This window comes from Dryas octopetala, chromosome 5 (assembly GCF_963921425.1).
Source record: "Dryas octopetala chromosome 5, drDryOcto1.1, whole genome shotgun sequence".
Classification (NCBI taxonomy): Eukaryota; Viridiplantae; Streptophyta; class Magnoliopsida; order Rosales; family Rosaceae; genus Dryas; species Dryas octopetala.
The window spans coordinates 13,337,100-13,356,885 of record NC_141370.1 but is presented as its reverse complement, the minus strand read 5'-3'; the positions used below and the strand labels follow the sequence as shown (position 1 = coordinate 13,356,885).

At 36.7% G+C, this 19,786-nt stretch overlaps 1 protein-coding gene and 1 pseudogene across 2 annotated transcripts in view; both read left to right on the top strand.

The window, feature by feature from the left end:
• Positions 1 to 19,786, top strand: part of LOC147284495 (putative disease resistance protein At5g66900) — a 53,872-nt gene that overhangs the window by 15,543 nt on the left and 18,543 nt on the right.
• On the top strand, positions 7,146 to 18,689 carry LOC147284497 (putative serine/threonine-protein kinase PIX13; annotated as a pseudogene). Its single transcript, XR_015122253.1, has 7 exons — positions 7,146 to 8,015; positions 8,993 to 9,330; positions 16,169 to 16,304; positions 16,412 to 16,554; positions 17,098 to 17,203; positions 17,622 to 17,717; positions 18,041 to 18,689. The product of XR_015122253.1 is annotated as a putative serine/threonine-protein kinase PIX13 (transcript).

The following is a 19,786-nucleotide window of genomic DNA, read 5'->3' as shown; positions in this document are numbered from 1 at the left end:
TAACCAGCTCCGCCATGACCTTGCTCTAGGGGGAGGGGGTGGATCGAACGCTGAAGATACAGCGGAGAACGCTGATGGTGGCTATTATCGTCGCCGTCGTCCTGATGGAGGGGGGGGGAGGAGCGCAGCGTCAACCATGGCCACATCGGATCGGTTTTCCTCGTTTTTCGATAGGGATGATCCATTAGCTTGGATCTACAGAGCAGAGCAATATTTTTCTCTCTACAACACGCCTGAGCATCAAAAAGTGGTCACCGTCTCTTTTCATCTCGAGAACGAAGCACTACAGTGGTTTCGTTGGATGGATTGCCTAGCGACGACACCACGTTGGGAGGATTTCACTCGTGCCTTTTGCAGAGAATTTGGGCCATCAGAATTTGATGATAGTGCCAAGGCTCTCTTCAAATTGAAGCAAACAGGTACTCTCAAGGATTATGTTACTGAATTTCACCGATTGGCAAATCGTACTAGAGAAGTTGGACCTATTTTACTTAAGAGTTGTTTTTTGGGAGGCTTAAAGAAAGAATTAAAATTTGATGTCAAGTTGATGCGTTCTTCGACTGTTAATGAGGCAATTGCTCTGGCTGCTCAAATTGATGCTAAGTTGAGTGAACTTAAGCCTGTAGTTAAACCCTCACCAATTCCAAGTTCTGGCTCTGCTGCAAAGCCATTAGCCATCTTACCACCACCCAATAATACTATTAAGCCTGCTGGGTTACCCATGTTCAAAAAATTGACACCAGAAGAAGTCCAATTGAAGAAGTCTAAGGGCCTTTGTTTTTACTGTGAAGAAAAATATACACAGGATCATAGATATAATCAGAAACAACTATTGGTTCTAGATGTGAATTGGGAGATGGAGGATCAAGAGTTAACAAATGAAGAAACTGTGGTTGATTCCTCTGGGGAATTACAACAAATGGAGCTTAGTGAGTGTGCATTTTATGGTACATCAGCCACGAAGTCTATCAGAACCATGAAAGTTGCAGGTTTCATTGGAAATTGCCCTGTAACTATTCTTTTGGATTCTGGAAGTACTCACAACTTTGTGATGGTCCGTTGATCAAAAAGCTTGACTGGAAGTTGAACCCCACTATTGAGTTTGAGGTGTTGATAGCCGATAGGGGTAAAGTTAAGAGTAAAGGGTGTTTGAACACCACTCTTTCTATGAGTGATTATGTGTGTGACTCAAGTCTTTTTGTCTTACCTCTTGGGGGTTGTGATGTGGTCCTAGGTGTGCAATGGTTATCCTCAGTAAGCCCTGTGTTATGGGATTTCCAGCTTCTGACTATGGAATTTAGCGTGGGAGCAGTAAAATATAAGATAGAAAGCACTCAACCTTAAGCACCTTTGGTACAAGAAGCAACTCAGCAACAACTTGAGAGAATTTTGCATACTTCAAGTTTCGAAATCTTGCTTTATTCTATGGCAGCCGATAAAATTGAAGCATGTGATTTGAACACCAAGCAGTTGGAGGAATTACAAGAAGTTTTGTCAGAATTCGATGATGTCTTTCAAAGCCCAACTACCCTACCACCAAACAGACCCCATGATCACAAGATTCCACTCATTCCAGGAGCTAAACCACCTAGCATCAGACCCTATCACTATGGCCCACTACAGAAAACTGAAATTGAGAAAGCAGTACAAGAGTTGTTGAGTTCAGGGTTTATACGGGCAAGTCACAGTTCTTTCTCGTCTCCTGTGTTGTTGGTCAAAAAGAAAGAAGGAACTTGGCGAATGTGCATGGATTACAGGGAGCTTAATCAAGTCACTATTAAAGATAAGTACCCCATACCATTGATTGATGACTTATTGGTTGAATTGCATGGTGCTAAGTATTTTACTAAGCTGGATTTGAGATCGGGTTACCACCAAATTAGGATGGATCCTGCAGATGTGGAGAAAACAGCCTTTAGAACGCATAAAGGCCACTATGAGTTCTTGGTTATGCCATTTGGGCTAACCAATGCACCTGCATCCTTCCAAAACCTTATGAATGATGTGTTTAGACCATTTTTGAGAAAGTTCATATTACTTTTTTTTGATGATATATTGATTTTTAGCAGGAGTTGGGAAGAACACTTGTCTCATTTGCGGCAGGCTTTGCAAATACTCCAACAGAATCAACTTTTTGTTAAAAAGCAAAAATGTGCTTTTGGTCAAAGTAAAGTGGAATATCTGGGCCACATTGTTTCTAGAGAGGGAGTGGCAGTTGACCCATCAAAGCTGCAAGCCATTGTGGATTGGCCTATTCCCACAACAGTCAAGGAGTTAAGGGGATTCTTGGGGCTAACAGGTTACTGCAGAAAATTTGTACCTGGTTATGGTAAGATTTGCCAGCCCCTATATCAATTAACCAAGAAGGAAGGGTTTCTTTGGACTGATGCTGCAATTGAAGCCTTTCAACATCTGAAGAATATCATGGTATCACCACAAGTTCTAGCTTTACCAGATTTCAATTTACCCTTTGAAATTGAGTGTGATGCTTCAGGGAATGGAATTGGGGCAGTCTTACAACAAAGGGGAAGACCAATAGCTTTTACAAGCCAATCTCTGGGTCCTAGGAATCAAGCATTGTCAACATATGAAAGAGAACTCATTGCTATTGTGCATGCAGTGAGAAAATGGCAAGGATATCTACAAGGAAGACATTTTGTGATTAAAACTGATCACAACAGTTTGAAGTTCTTTTTGAATCAAAGGGCTAACACTCCATTCCAACAGAAGTGGGTGGCTAAGTTGCTTGGGTTTGATTATGAGATACAATACAAGCATGGTACTGAAAATGTTGTTGCAGATGCTCTCTCCAGAGTTCATGGTGCTGAACAACTTGCAGAAACTCCCCTGGATAGTCAATTTGAATGTACATCAATCTCTTACCCTTACTTTGGATGGTTGGATGAACTGAGAAGACATGTGGAGCAGGATGAATGGATAATTAACAAGTTGTGAGAATTGGCTGCAGTAGATGCAAGTAGTTATCAGCAGTCTAAATTGCGAAAATTTCAGATGGATAATGGGTTTCTCAAGTATCAATCCAGAATTGTCCTCAGTCCAACATCAACATGGAGGGTTAAAATTTTTGAAGAACACCATGCTACTCCCACAGCAGGTCATCCTGGGGTACTCAAAACCTATCAAAGAATAAATAGAGGTTTTTATTGGCAGGGAATGAAAAAAGATATCAGAAAATGGGTTGCAGAATGCTCAGTATGCCAGCAAAACAAGTATGAAACTATAGCACCTCCAGGTTTGTTACAACCTTTACCAATTCCAACCCAAGTTTGGACTGATATAAGCATGGATTTTGTAGTTGAATTGCCATTATGCAAAGGTAAATCAGTAATTCTAGTGGTGGTAGACTGATTGACAAAATATGCACATTTTGTTGCTTTGGCTCATCCAATCACAGTTGTCATAGTAGCTCAAGTCTTCATTAATCACATTTTCGAGCTCCATGGAATGCCATCTTCTATTGTGAGTGATAGAGACCCTATATTTGTGAGTGCTTTTTGGAAGGAATTATTCAAATTGCAGGGTTCTAAATTGAACATGAGCTCAGGTTATCACCCTCAAAGTGATGGGCAAACTGAGGTAGTGAATAGATGCCTTGAAACCTATTTGAGGTGTTTTGCAGGATATCAACCTAAAAAATGGGTCCAATGGTTAGCTTGGGCAGAATGGAGCTATAACACTGCCTTCCATACATCTGCAAAAGCAACACCATTTGAGTTGGTCTATGGATATCCACCACCACATGTTAATTCTTATAAAGTTGGGTCTGCAAGGTTGGATTTGGTGGAACAGACACTCATGGAGAGGGACAAGATCATATCCATGCTCAAGACAAATCTGAAAGTGGCTCAAGAAAGGATGGAGACTCAAGCTAACAAACACAGAACTGAGAGAGAATTCAGTGTGGGTGATTTTGTTTATTTGAGGTTGGTTCCTTATCAACTACAATCTCTGACTTCTCATTCTTTCCACAAGTTACACCCAAAGTTCTATGGGCCTTATGAAGTCATTGAGAGGATTGGGAAGGTAGCATACAAGCTGAAATTGCCTGTAGGAACCAAGATACATCCTGTTTTTCATGTCAGTTGTTTGAAGAAACATCTTGGTACAGCTGTGACCCCAATTGCTACACTTCCATGCATTACAGAAGATGGAACTCTACATGAAACCCCTGAAGCTGTGTTACAGAGAAGGATTTACAAGAAGGGAAATGCTGCAGGTACTCAATTACTTGTTCACTGGAAGGGGCTTAGTGCAGAAGATGCAACTTGGGAAGATTATGATGACTTCATCAGCCGGTTTCCTGATTTTCAGTTTTGAACAACCTTGAGAACAAGATTTATGTTAAGGGGAGGGTAATTGTTACGAAGCTATGATTTGCTTAATCACAACTTATAGTCACATTTACTATTTTACTGTTTTATCTTTTAAATTGATTGTAACTGCTAGCTGGCAGCCTAGGCTGGGGTAAATTGTTTGTTAACACAAGTATATAGGCCAACAGCTCTTTCCTTGTAAGCAGTGATTAAATAGAAAGTATCAATGGAATATCCTCTGGAGTCTTCGTGACTCCAGCTCTTCCTTCCATCTTCTCCTTCTTCTTCATTTCCTTTGCATATTTAGGTCAAGGTTGAAAGGGGTCTAACACAGATTCACAGAGAGACGCCGTGCAGAGGCTGTAGAAGACAGAGAGGGAAACCGTCCTCCGCAGCTCGTCGTCTTCGCTCTGCCATGGACTCGAGCCACGCATCTCTCGGCCGTCGAACGGTGCAGATCTCATCACCCGCCACTTTTTTTTTTCTCAATAGAATTTTCTCAATATATGCAAAGAAACAAATGTTTGCTCAAGAGAAGTGAAAACAAAGCAACGCACCCAAATGTTGTTGTTGAAGACTTGAAGGAAGAATTTTCCAAAACACCTTTCGTGCATTCTACGAAGTGGCAGCCATCACTTTGTTTTCTCTTCACTTTTGGAATATATGCTTAATTGGCCGGTTATCCAGGTTTAATTAGTAGCTAAAGTATGCATATATATGATCCCAACCCGAATTCTAGAGAACATTTAATTCATTCTTCTAATTTTCGTTCGGAAAAGACCCTTCTTGGCTCCAAGCATTGAACGAAGTAATTGGTCCCCGGATTTCATCAAATTTACAGGAAAATACCAAAGGATTTGAAGGGGGATAGTAAGCTGGCTCTCTGAAGCCCAAGATCGAAATTGTCTTTGGGTGAAGCTGTTGTTGGGAAGTCACGTGACGGGACCAGGGGCTGGAAGATGAAGTTGATTGGTATTTGACAGCAATTAATTATTAATTGTTATTATTTGAGCAAATTGGTATAGAGTATTTTTATAATTTAAATAGTTACTAAATTGGTATAATTTAAATTGGGACAGTAATTATTTAAATTATAAAAATACTCTAAGCCAATTTGCTTAGTTAAAAAAAAAAATGCTGCTATTTACACAATTTTTTTTCTTTTTGCACACCCTCAATAACTTAATTAATGAATTTACCTTAAAGCCCCAATGTGAAAAGATCTAAATGACAACTCATTTACACACCTCATCTCTCTTCTCTTCCATGTTCTCTTCTCCATCTTCAGCTTCTCTTTCCCCTTTCCGGCTTCTCTATCCTCCGTCTAGCTTTTCTCTCCGGCGACAACCCTGCCCTGCGCCGACCCTCCCAGCCTAGCCTATCTTCTCTGTTCTCTCCTCCATCTTCAGCTTCTCTCTCCCCTCTCCGACTTCTTTCTCCTCTCTCTGGCTTTTCTCTCTGGAGACAACCCTGGCCCTCCGAGCCAAGCCCCTCGCCGACCCTCCCTGGCCTCCTCTCTCCGGTGCTGAAGCAAAGGGTTTGGGTTTGTGACTATGTCTAGTATTGAGGAAGTTCAAGCAGCTGCTCGACAGTTCAATGATTATGTAAGTTATCTTATTATGTCTACCGATTTGTCGATATTATGCAAAAATGTGAAAGCTGATTGAGTTGATGAAAGCACGAGTGTACCCATCTCCCAAGATATCAGTTGGTTGGAAAAAGTTAGATTGATGCTTGAAACTTAGTCAAGAGTATTGTTTTACTGAAAAAAATTATGTTGGAGCTTAGGGGGGTGTAGTGTATATAGATTTATAAAGACTTTTGTAGACTTTTTTTAACTGACAGACTTTTGCAAAATTTATAGATTTTTACAGAGTTCTACAAAATCGATAAAAATCCTTAGAAATCCGCAGGGGAAAAGTCAGATTTATAATGACATTGAAATACACATAAAGTCTTTCAAAGTCTATTAAAATATATCATTAAATAAATTCTATAAAAGTCAATGACTTTTTAAGTACACATAGATTTTTACAAACTTTTTAAAAGTCTTTAAAAGTCTTAATTAAATACCACATGACTTTTATAGACTCCTTAAAATTCTTAATTGAATACATATAGATTTTTACGGATTTTTTTAAAGTCTTAATTGAATACCACATGACTTTTAAACTCCATAAAATTTTTTTAAAATTCATATACAATACACCTCACTTAGTCTCCGGCCTTTCTTAAGTTTGGTTTTTGATTGTTTCGAGTCTTGGAGTCATTTGGTTATATATCATCTATACAACCCTGTTTATTGTATATAAGCAAGAGTTAATGCCATTTCTCAAAAACAAATGAATTGATTGATGGTAAGGAGTGTGTAGGAAAAAAGGATGCCAAAAAAAAAAAGGTATATAAATAGCAGCACTAAAAAAAAATCCATGAAAAAGAACAGTCTTTTTCTCTAGTATTTGCTTGTATTGGGCTTTTGCCTCCTTTGGTTAATATACTTGTTTACTTACCAAAAACAAAAATAGTCTTCCAAATCTCTCTCAGAAACATTAATGGGTTATGGGTGCTTTTGGTCAATGGAAATTATTGGAAAGAAAGATGCAGGGTGGTTCCATTCCAATTTCTAGGCATCATCACTTCAATTTGTACAACTCTTTCCTTCTTCCTTCTCTTTATAAAAAACAAAACTTTTAATGGACCAGAATCAATCATTCAATGGTGGGCGCCACTCGGATATTTCATTGGTGCTTCCCTCATGAATATTATATGCTAAAATTCAGAAATTCTCGCAAACAACAAGAGTCTCCAGTCTTCTCATTATAAAAAATCCGAATAGATATCATTCTTGTTCAACTTTTGGGTCTTGTCCGATCACTAACAAAGAGAAAATTGATCAGTACCTTTGTATTATTATTGCTTGGTTTTGAGTAGATCTCTTGATTGGTTCTTTTCTTGGGTTCCAGATGACACTAATTAATGTTATTGGATTCCAGATTTATATATATCAAGAGTCTCTCACTTTTTTCCACATTTTCTAATATGCCAAGATACTGCTCTGAGTCTCTGAAAAGAAAGCCAGTTTTCTGATTTTGGGGTTGGGTGTTGTTGTAATTATGGCACAGGAGTTGATCGGAGGAGCAATATTTACACTGTTGTATGATGGCGTCAAGAAGGCGTTGGTGGAGACTTCGACCTTTAAATGCCTCCTCAAAGATCTCAAATTCACACTAGAGTCTTTAACAAGATTACGTGCCACGGCCATCCAACAGATAGGAGTGTATAACGTGGAATTGGGTCTTCCAAATGAAGAAATAGAAGATCTTGAAAGAAGAATGGAGGAGGGGGCAAAGCTCGTTGAGAAGTTGTCGAATTCTAGTCTGTGGAAGTGGAACTACTGCAGCATAAGCTTTTACAGCGACCAAATTGTTGACTTGGATAGAGCTCTCAGAAGACTGTTAGAAAATCTTAAGTTGCAGGAAGCAAGGGATGTGAAGGAGCTATTGGAGCTGTCACGGAAAGCCGAAAGGAATACCCACAAAGATCTTAATGAAGTGAAGAGAATGCTGTTAAATATAGAGAAGTTACTGCAGCAGAAAGAAGAGGGTGTGATGGAGACCTCGGCTTCAGGAAGAAATACAGAGACGATGACCGAGCCAAATGAAGGGAATGGCGGGGAACAAGGTGACTTAATTTTTTCTTGGAAATTGCTTTCTAAAATTCTATATTGGCCTTCGAACTATAAACATATTCTGACTGCATCCCCTGTTACATCATTCGTTGACTAAAATTTTTTAGAAACGACTAGTTTTGTTATAACTTATGTTGGGTAATTGTAAAGGTGATGATCCCTCTTATCTATTATAATTAAATAGGGCCCTCGATCAACTGCACCTCTTTAATAAGAAACAGGCTTATAATGCTTCCTATTTTCATGTGTATTCTCTACTGTTCATAGTGAAACAAAAAACAATCAAAGTGGATGTAGCCCGAATAAAATATGATTGTGGTGAATCACTACGTCACGTGTCCGATTGTTAATTTATAGTTTGATGATCCTTGTTGATGGCTTAACAAATTTTGTGCATCAAAAATAATATTATTGTTTTATTATGGCGCTGGGTGTTGTAAAATGGCAATGGTGCCAATAGAATTTGTCGGAGGGGCTGGTCTTGAAAAGGTTTTTAGGTGCTTTTCTTATTGCTTAATTGGTTTTGAGTCTCATGATGTATTGGTTTCTTGGGTTGTAAATGACATTAATTTTTTCCAAACATCATTTTTCATGTATAATGCTCTGTTGATGTGTGATGTACAAAATCAAATTCAAACTAAAGAGTTGTGTGCATTACCCATTCCTTCATCGCCTACAGTTGGATTGGATGTAAAGGTGAAGGGAACAAGGAATATTACAGAGGTGGGGATCATGCAAATTGAAGGGAGTAGTGTGGTACAAAATCAAATTGAAATTAAATGGTGGTGTGGTCATTCTGTTCTCATTCTCATTCCATTTACTTTTAAGGACCAAAAATATAGCAGTGCTTTCTAAGGATCATGCACCCTTCTCTCTCGCATTGGTTCTTCCTCATCCCTGTATCTTTCTTTCTTTTTAAGGATCATCAAAATTCATATATGATTTATGCATACCTTGTGCCATTCTCTAGGGACTTCAGAAAATGACAACAGAAACAGAGTTTCAAACACCAGCAGCAGCACAGAAATAAGTATTGTTTTGGAGGCAGCAAGCACAAGAATGGACAAGTCACAGACCGATGGGGAAATTTTGGAGAAAACCAACTTAAGAGTTTTCAGTTTTGCAGAGTTGAAGGTTACTACTAGGAATTTCAGGCCAGACGCAGTGCTTGGTGAGGGAGGCTTTGGGAGGGTTTTCAAGGGTTGGGTGGATAAAAAGACTTTTGCACCTTCTAAGCCTGGCAATGGAATGGCAGTTGCCATCAAGAGATTGGACACAAATAGTTTGCAAGGCATTCTAGAGTGGCAGGTACAGTTTTCAACTCTAAGCCTGGCAATGGAGTGGCAGTTGCCGTATTTTGATTGTTATCCTAGTTATACAATTTGTCATGGAAATCGTTTATTTTTTTATCTCCATTGAAGGATCGTCTTTGCAAAAAATTAAGTAAATCAGAAACCATTTGATCGTTGATTAAATGGTCAACATTTCAAGTGTTTAACGAAAATATTATGTTCGTCTATTTATTTGATCAAAATTAAATATCTTAATGGTTTCCGATTTGTCTAATTTTTTGCATAAATGATCTTAGAATAGAGACCTACAAAATAAACGGCTCGGATCGTCAAAATACAATATAAAATAGGCCCTATGATGAATCCCTTAAATAAAATTCTTTAAGGGATCTTTCAATGAAATGGGCCTATAAAATGGGCCCCATGATGGATCTCTTAAATAATTTTATTCAAGAGTTCTCTCAATGGAAGGAGCTTGTGTATATATATATATGTGTGTGTGTGTGTGTGTGTGTGTGTGTGGGTGTGTGTATAATATATAAAATAATCTTGTGTTACAAGGAAAACTATACAAAGAAACTAAAGGAAATAAAAATAAAAATACAAAATATACATAATCGCATTTAAACTAGGACTCACCCAACCCTCTTCCTCAAATTGGAGCAGGCCCAACTCGTCTAATAAGTCTAAAAATATCTTGTTCAACACTGCATGCCTTGTTTAGAATATAAACCAATGTATCTTCTGATTTTACGAATGGAAAGTTCGTTATCTTAGCCTCTAACTTCTCCTTAATGAAATGTCCATCAACCTCCACATGTTTACTTCTATGATCTCGCATAGAGTTATGGGCAACCTCAATGGCAGACTTATTATCACCATATAGATCCATAGTCTTCTTAGGCTTGAACCCCAAATCAATCACAACAAGTTCTTTATCCATAACCCTAAACCTCTGAACTCAACTTATGCCCTCGACCTTGCCACAACCTGTTATTTTTTACTACGCTAGGTTTCTAAATTACCACCCACAAAAGTAAAGTATCATGATGTAGATCACTTGTTAGTAGCTGAATCAGCCCAATCACATCCAAATGCCAATGCTTAGAGAATAGCAAACCCTTACCAGGTGTAGACTTCAAATACCTCAGAATCCTATCAACAACGTACGTCCATGTGGGTTTTACTTGGAGCATGCATGAATTGATCGTCAACATTTATTGCATAAGTAATGTCATGACGCGTATAAGATAAATAAATAAGTCTTCTAACAAATCGTTGATATCTTTCTTTGTCAGCTAGAATATGATCAGGGCACTTTGTCAACTTGTGATTCTGCTCAATAAGAGTGTCAATGGGTTTTCAAAAAAGCATTCTTGTCTCAGACAATAAATCAAGTACATACTTGCACTGACATAAAAATATACCATGCTTGGACCGTGCAAACTTAATGCCAATGAAGTACTTAAGGTCACCAAGTTTCTTTCTTTCAAATTCAATAGCTAGATACTTCTGCAACTGTGCCATCTTTTTAGAATCATCACCTTTCATCACCATATCGTTTACATAAATTACCAAAGCAATGAGTTTACCTCTACGACACTTTAAAAATAAAGTATAATCCGAATTACTTTGCTTATAGCCCAAGTTCTTCATAGATTTCGTGAACCTCCTAAACCAAGCTCTATGAGACTGCTTCATACTATACAAGGCCTTCTTCAACCTACACACCTTTCCTGGAGTAACTGACATGCCTTATGGAGGATCCATGTACACTTCTTCTTGAAGTTCACCATGCAAAGAAGCATTCTTCATGTCAAATTGAAGTAGAGGCCAGTCTAGATTTGATGCTAGGGACAAAAGAACTTGTACAATATTAAGTTTAGCAATTAGTGCAAAAGTTTCTTGATAATTAACTCCATATGACTGAGTGTATCCTTTAGCCATAAGTCTAGCTTTTAGTCTCTGAATTATACCATCTGATTTATGTTTAATAGTGAAGACCCACCTACAACCCACTGTCTTCTTCCACCTAGCATATATGATAAAGCATTCTGCAATTTACTTGGAATAGACATAGGATATAGTTGATGCACAAAGGAACCAGGAAAACTAAATTACAAACAGAAAAACTGGTTAAATTGTGTGAAAGTTGATATTTGGGTGGTTTTGACTTTGAGTTAAACTAGTTAGTTAAATTACGAACAAAAGAGCTTAGAGAAGAAGTTACCTCATGAGGAACATTCGAAGACAATTGAGCTAATGGCTCGTTGGAGCGGATTGTACCATCAAGATTCATACTATTAGAATTCGATATATATACACCATCACGAGTGCCCACAAAATCAGGAGAAGCTTCAGTAGTCACGGGGGTTCGATCCCCTGCGTCTCTTGATAAAGCAAAGGAAACAGTTAACCTGTCGATCAATCACTAGGTCTGCCAATTGATCGGCCTGTGTAATTCTGCTCATCGATCTCTGTTCCAAACTTGATACAATCCTGAAAAAACTTGGTTCTTCTCTTCTCCATCAATCTTCTCCCCACGAAGGAAAAAATCAAGAACATCTCGAAGGAGAAATACATAAGATGCTCATGAAAGGTCACATTCATTGTAACAAAAGTCTTTTTAGGTGGAGGACGGTAGTCCTGGTAACCCTTTTGATGAGGACCATAGCCAACAAATACACATTTTTCTGCTCTTGGATTAAGTTTATCGATCTCTCTGATATAGGTAGAGATGAACATAAACAACACAACCGAACACCTAAGGAGGAACATGTAAAGAAGACAGAATCTCAAAATGACTAGACTAGACCTGTAAAGGTGTCTAGAACTGAGGTATGAGATAAACTGCAGATTTAATGTCCTCACCACCCCACAATTATGAGTATTACTCTCAAATAGTAAAGAATGATTAACCTCTCAACAACACCATTTTTCTTAGTGGTATGGGGACAAGATGTTTTATGTAGTATACCATGATGTTTGAAAAAATTAGCAAGGCCTTGATTTACATTCTCTCATCCATTATCATATCGAAGAACCTGGATAGTTGCCTTGAATTGAGTTAACACTATAGCATGAAACTAATAAAAAATCTCATACACATCATTTTTATTCCTCATCAGGCAAACCTATGTCATATAAGTGTAGTCATCAATAAAAGTCACACACCATCTTATGCCAAAACAAGTAGATTGTGGACCTAGTCCCCAGACATCATAATGAATCAACGCAAACTGCATTAAACTCTTATTATCACTTGAATGAAATACATTACAATGAATCTTGACAAACATGCAAGTGCCACATTGAAGGTCTACATTATTAGAATTTGAAAATAAAGAAGGAAACAAGTACGTAAGATAACCAAAAGACGAATGCCCTAAATTAACGCCGGTGCCACAACCAAATCTCACTCTCACTATCGAAACCTTGCCTTGAACTTAATGAGCTCTCCCTATGGTTCTTGGAATAGTCGGTGCATGCTCTAGATAGTACAAACCCCTCGCCATTTACCACTACCAATCGTCTCCTTGCAAAAGATGCCCTAAAACACATAGTGAACAGTAAAGAAAGTAGCCACACAATTGAGAGAATTTTTCAATTGACTAACAAACAAAAAATTACAGTTTAAGGAAGGGACAAAAAGAATATTAGACACAAACAAGGAATTGGTGAGAAATATGATACCAACTCCAAATGCTAGAGATGACACACCATTGACATTCGTAATATATGGTTTCAGAATATGGTTAGACAAATATAAGAATTAGATTTATCACTAGTCATATGGTATGTAGCGCCACTATCAACTTATTAAATTACTATCGTGCCAGATTTTGTGCAATTTTCCAAAATAATCAATAACTTTATTACCATTCTGACGAGTAGTGATTACTTGACACTAAAGCTAGTATGCCTTAGAGAAACCTTAACTGACTAAATATTGTTGCTGTAGCACCTCCCAAATTTCTTTGGCAGCGTCCAACAATAGAACATAGACCGGACACCTGTAGTCATAGAATTCAGCAACCAAGACTTGAGTAAACAATCCCATGCCTCATACTCGGCAGAATTCTCATCTGGCTTGGACTTAGCCCACTGATATATCCCCATCTCTTACGATCAGTAATATTGATTCAAGCACTAATCACCCAATGAACATCATTAGTGTCGTACGTCCAATTTCTCAAGAGTGATTAGGGAACTAATTCCTGAGAAGAAAGAGCCAGAACCTGAGTGGCAATAACCTTTTTTTCCTTCTTCATATTTGAAGCAGAATTAGTAGGCTTACCCATGTTGACAAAGAATCAATCTGCGATAACAAATGGACCAACAACTAAATAGCAGAACACGTGAACCAAAATCAAACAGTGTCAAGCACTTGCTAGTCAAGGGTGAGCGATGGGTGGGAGTGATGCGCGATGACTTCCCGTGGCACAGAGGAAAAACAAGATGTTTGGGAGAAATCTCAAAAAGCTAACACAAGATACAAATTTGAGAAATTTGGAAACTAATCCAAATTGAAGTCAATTAAAGACTTTTAACTTCTTTTTAAAAATTTTAGAAATTTGACTCTCGAGTAATGCTCGAGTTCCCCTCAAGAAGTGCTTGAACACTCCTCGAGCACTACTCAGCACTACTCGATAAAGTTCGAGTACTACTCGAGGAGGGTTTGAGCACATCTTAAGGGAAGCTTGAGCACTACTCGATAGGGTTAGAGTACTACTCGAGGGGGGGTTTGAGCACTTCTTGAGGAGAGCTCGAGCATTACTTGAGGATTAAATTTTTTTTTTTTTTTTTTAGGTTAAAAGTCTTTAATAGCAACCAAAAAGGGATAGTTTTCCAAATTTCTCTACAAATTTATTTAGGAAAAATTCTTCAAACCCAAGGGAAAACGAAGGGTAGGGTAATCCTAAACCTAGATCAAATTCTTAGGGTTGAAAACATCATGGGCTCTGATATCATGTCAAGATTTTAGGTTTAGGGTAAAATATGATGACCATTCTTATTCGTCTCCATGCTGGAGGTATACATATGTGTATAACCTTGTGGTAGGGGTGGGCGCGGTGCGGTTCGACTCACTTTTCCCCCGAAACCGTGCGCTGCGCCAGACATTAATACACGGTGCAATTTGGTGCTTAAAACCGTGAAAGAAATAAAAAAAACCAAACCAAACCAAACCATTCGCGGTGCGATGCGGTGCGGTTCTTCACCGCGGTTCTGGGCCTAATGGGCTATTATTCAAATTAGCACTTTTGGGCCTCACATTTATTTTTTTAAGCCTAAGCCCAATTATTTAATGATGCAAACTCATCCTAATTAACAAGTTTTGGCAACAAAAAAACAAATTTACAAGTTAATTCAATGAACTTAACCAAAAAGACTCACACATTAAACTTTGTTTAACCTGCTTAGTACTTAAAACTTAAAAGTTAAAAACAAAATCAATTATACAAGTATACAAGTATACAAGTATACAACCAATGACTACAACTACAAGTTAAGAACCTGCTTAAAACAAAGTTACTACAAGTTATAAACCTTATATGGCATATACCTTATACACTTATGTAGTATATAACTATATATTATACCTTAGAACTATAAACAATTAAAAATTTTAGTATATAGAGTATAAACTATAAATAATATACTAATTTTTTTTATATAGAATATAAAGAATAAACGAATTTTATTATATAGGGTAATGGGTATAACTAAAATTATATACTAAAACATTATTAATTTAATATTATATTATATATCTAGAAAATAGGTCATATGGTTATATAAAATATATTTTAGGGTCTAAACCCTAAAATATAGCTACGTTAATATAAATTCTAATATTTTAATAGGGTTTAGGATTTATGGTCTAAAGTGTATAAAAATGTGTACAAAAAGTGTATAAAAAGTATATAATAATCGTATAAATATATATAAAAATATATATAATGGTGTATATATGTATAAAAATATTAAAAAATATATTTTTTACAAGTATGCGGTGCAGTTTGGTTCGGTGCGGTTAAATAAGGTGTAGAACCGGAACCGGAGAGAACCGGTGCGGTTCGGTTTTTTTGGCGGTGTTGACTTTTTTTTGTCAACGCGGTTTTTTACGATTTTTTGGCGGTGCAGTTCGGCCGATTTTGGCGGTGCGTGGTTAAAATGCCCACCCCTACCTTGTGGTACAAAGAAAACTATACAACGAAACTAAAGGGAATAAAAAAAACAAAAAATAAAAGAAAAATTAGAGTTTAGTTCTTCTAACCTTTCTTATTTGAAAAAAAAACCTTATGGGTTTTTTTAATCCAAATAAAGCCTTTTTTTTTTTCTAAATAAAGCCCTTTGACCATTGCCTTGACAAAGAAATATGTTATTATTTTTTTATTTTTTTAGGGTATAGGGTACGGGTTCACCTCATACCTTCTTAGGATATAGAATGAGGTTTATGGAGTTTACATGTTAGGTTTTAACTCTGCCAAAAAACCAGAGCTTGAAGAAGAAGTAAAAATGCACTACCGAACACTCGAAAATAGCCGCCGAGCGCTCAGCGCCTGGTATGTGTGAAAAAAATAGAAACTAATAGAGCAATATTATATAAAATGGAATCGTTACAATATTATTAGACTTTAGTTAGAATTTTAAAGGATCTAAATAGAAGTCTGAAAAAAAAAAAAAAAAAATACACAATATACATAATCTCATTTAAACTAGGACTCACGCAACAATTTGGTGCAAAGGCTATGCGAGTATGCGTAACCATTTTTTTCTTCCTACAATTTTAGTATTTTTCTTTTTTCTTAATTAAGCTAATTATATGTTTCTTGTCATATTTGGAAATGCAGTCAGAGGTGAACTTTCTAGGAAAGCTTTCTCATTCCAACATTGTCAAGCTATTAGGATACTGTTGGGAGAAAACGGAGCTACTCCTTGTTTATGAGCTCATGCCGAGAGGAAGCTTGGATAATCATCTGTTTAGAAGTATGAAATCAATGACAAAAACCGAGAACTGAGAATAAACAATTTTTGCTTGTTTATCATCACAAATGTATTATGTTGACTTGATTTCGAATTTTCATTTTGAGTAGGGAGCGCTGCCATTAAAACACTATCTTGGGACAAAAGACTCAAAATAGCTGTTGGAGCAGCTCGGGGACTAGCTTTCTTGCACACTTTAGAAGTACCGGTCATACTAAGAGATTTCAAGTCCTCAAATATATTACTTGATGGGGTTTGTTCATTTTTTATCCAAATTAACCTTTCTATCTCTTATTAATAATATGTATTATGCTCTATTTTGTTACGGAGAAGATAGAAACATTGGTAGTAACATATAGGAACATAGCTGCCATGAATAACTATTTAATGATTTCAAATTCTTCTTGTTTACTCTTTTTTCGTTCTACTAAATTCAACATTATGTCAGACGTCTGATAACTGAGGACTGAGGAGACATTATAGAACATATGTAGGAAACACTGTATTCAGCAAAATTTTTGTTGCTGCATTTATTCCTGATTTTGTTTCTCTTTTTTATAAGACTAGCTTGTTGAGAATTGAATAGAGCACTCTAGCTTAAACACTAAAGCATACTTTTTTGATTAAGAATTTTCATTGTGCTTACCACCCATATAGACTTCTTGTTGTTTTTTGTCGGTAATAACATCCGATGTTTCTAGGTCATATCAATAATTTCATCATCTATATGTACGTACATGACATTGATTGAACCCTATTTTTTTGTTTTCCCCATTTTTTACATTTATCTTTGCAGAAATACAATGCAAAAATCTGTGATTTTGGCTTAGCGAAACTGGGGCCAACTGGTGGAGATTCACATGTGTCAACTGTTATTGCTGGCACAGAATTTATTGCAACAGGTAATGATATGATCTAGCTCTATAAAAAAGAAAATGGAAGTTAATTTTATATATGAAGTATGTCTTTGTTGGTTCTGACAAATTCACTAATTTAATTCTTGGTAAATCCCCTTCCACAAGGGAAACCAGAATATTTACTTTATATGTTCCTCCAGGGGGTATTGATGTATGAGACATATTTTAGATGCAAATATTTTGTGAACATATATGTATTTAGAGTCATTCTCTCATCTATACTCGGGTCATTCACATTTGGTTCGAATATGATCTTAGGCGTAAAGAATTCCTATATAGAATCCTGAATTTCCGTATAGGATTTTGTGCAGACAAACTTTTTATATAGAATTGACATAAAAAATTCTTATATATGATAATATGACATTGATTAACCCCTCCTTTTTGTTTTCGCCTGCTTTAGGCTTGGCAAAATTGGGACCAACTGATGGAAAGTCACATGTGTCAACTAGGGTTATGGGCACATATGGTTATGCTGCTCCAGAATACGTGGCAACAGGTAATGATATCTCTATAAAAAAAAAATGGAACTACTTTGGAAATTTTATATACAAAGTAGGAATCATTTTTGCTCACCATGGATGTCTTTGTTAGTTTTGATAAATTCACTAATTTTATTTTTGGTAATCCCCCATTCACAAGGGAAACAGAATATTTACTTTATATATTTCTACTAGGGGTATTGATGAATGAGACATCTTTTAGATGCAAATCTTTGGTGAACAGGCATTCAAGCCAAAATATATAAAAAGTGTAGCATTATCCTTTTTGGTAAAGTAAATCACCTGCTATGTCTCACGTGTACACAACATAAATTAACAGGTTTTTTGTATGTGAAGAGCGATGTGTATGGCTTCGGTGTTGTGCTGCTGGAAATTCTGACAGGGTTACGGGTAATTGATACAAAGCGCCGTAGGGAAAAAATGAATCTGGTTGAGTGGGCTAAACCACTTCTCTTACATAAAAGAAAGTTGAAAACCATCATGGATGTACGGATAGAGGGCCAATATTCCTTCGAGGCAGCATTACAGACAGCACATCTTACTCTAAAATGTCTACAACCAGAGCCTAAGAACCGACCGTCCATGGAAGAAGTTTTGGATGCATTGGAACAGATTCGAGCAATCAAGGAAAGACCCGAAGCAATCCAAACTTACCTCTAAGCAAGCTAGCTAGCTACTCTAGTTCTCAATCCTATGCCCAGCAGGTGCTTCTTCATTTGCGGTACCATGACACTGAATGAAGTAATTGAGATGTCAATTACACACCTCACAAGACCAAGTGCTAAGATTGGATCCTACAGATCCTTGAATTTAGAATGTTTAAACGATATATCATCTTCTTTTTTGCTCTTTTTCCATGTTGAATTTTATCTTTTTGTAGCAATTGCTGGAATACATAAACAAATTATGTTCTTATAGTCACCATTTATGTTCTCATAAACATAAATTTTACGTCTTTTTGCCCATTAAGAAGGCAGAACTTGTTTTCCAGTGAAATGTATTTATAGCTAGTGATGTTTCTTTCACCTGATAATAATTTCAAAGAAGTTTGCCCATTGAGATTTTTCGAAATCTCCTGGGATGCAATTGTAGCTAAATGAACAATGACTTATAAGAATTATTGTTAAAAATCTAAAAGAAAAATTTGTGGAAAGTTTAAGTTCTCAATCCAAGTCATGATCCTAGAACACTATTATTTACTTCTCTTATTTCCCACCAGCCTTTTGACTTTTGACACATGACACGTTAAATGTGCTTTATCTCCCTTTTCCTTCCTCTGTTCATTACAATAGAAATAACACAATCTTAAATTATAAGCAACCACAGGGAGAATAAATTCAATTAACCCATATATTTTTCTTATGGTCAAAATAAATTCAACCATTTGATTCATATGGTCAAAAACAAATTTAAGTCAATCAACCCATATATGATTTTTATGATCGTTCCCAAACTCTATGTTATCTTTTGCTTGAAATAGTTTATACACTAGTGTTATGGGACCTGGGCAAGTTATAGTGAAATAATGGGGGCAAATCACTTGTTAAAAAAAATGCAGGTTAATCATAAGAACACCGTACCATTCCCTCAGACAAATTGAGTCAGTAATTTGATCAAGCAGTTGGTGTTCAGTCGATTTTTACACAAAATTATCCCTTCATTTATACTCTGAATCTTGTAGCCCAAAACTAAAACTGAATAACCCATCATAGGCCACTCACCTGGGATTGCAGACTATTCCTCCTCCAAGTTTGGACGAGTGATATCTCCAACTAAATTAAGAACCTGATTTTGCACCAATGGAGGTAGAAATAGCACCAGCCACTAAATTAAGCCTCCAAAAAATCTGAATAGATAACAATTAAAACAATAAAACATAGAAAATAGAGCAACTAATTCACTACCTCAAATGCCGAATGGGTTGAAATTACACTTCAACTAGCTGATAATTGGTTGCCATACAGCATCTATCTTTTTCTCTTTGGATTTTCTTTTTAATTAGAAACCGTTTGAATTCAGTTCAAATTTTACAATTGGTGCTGACTTGATTCATTGTGCCAACAAC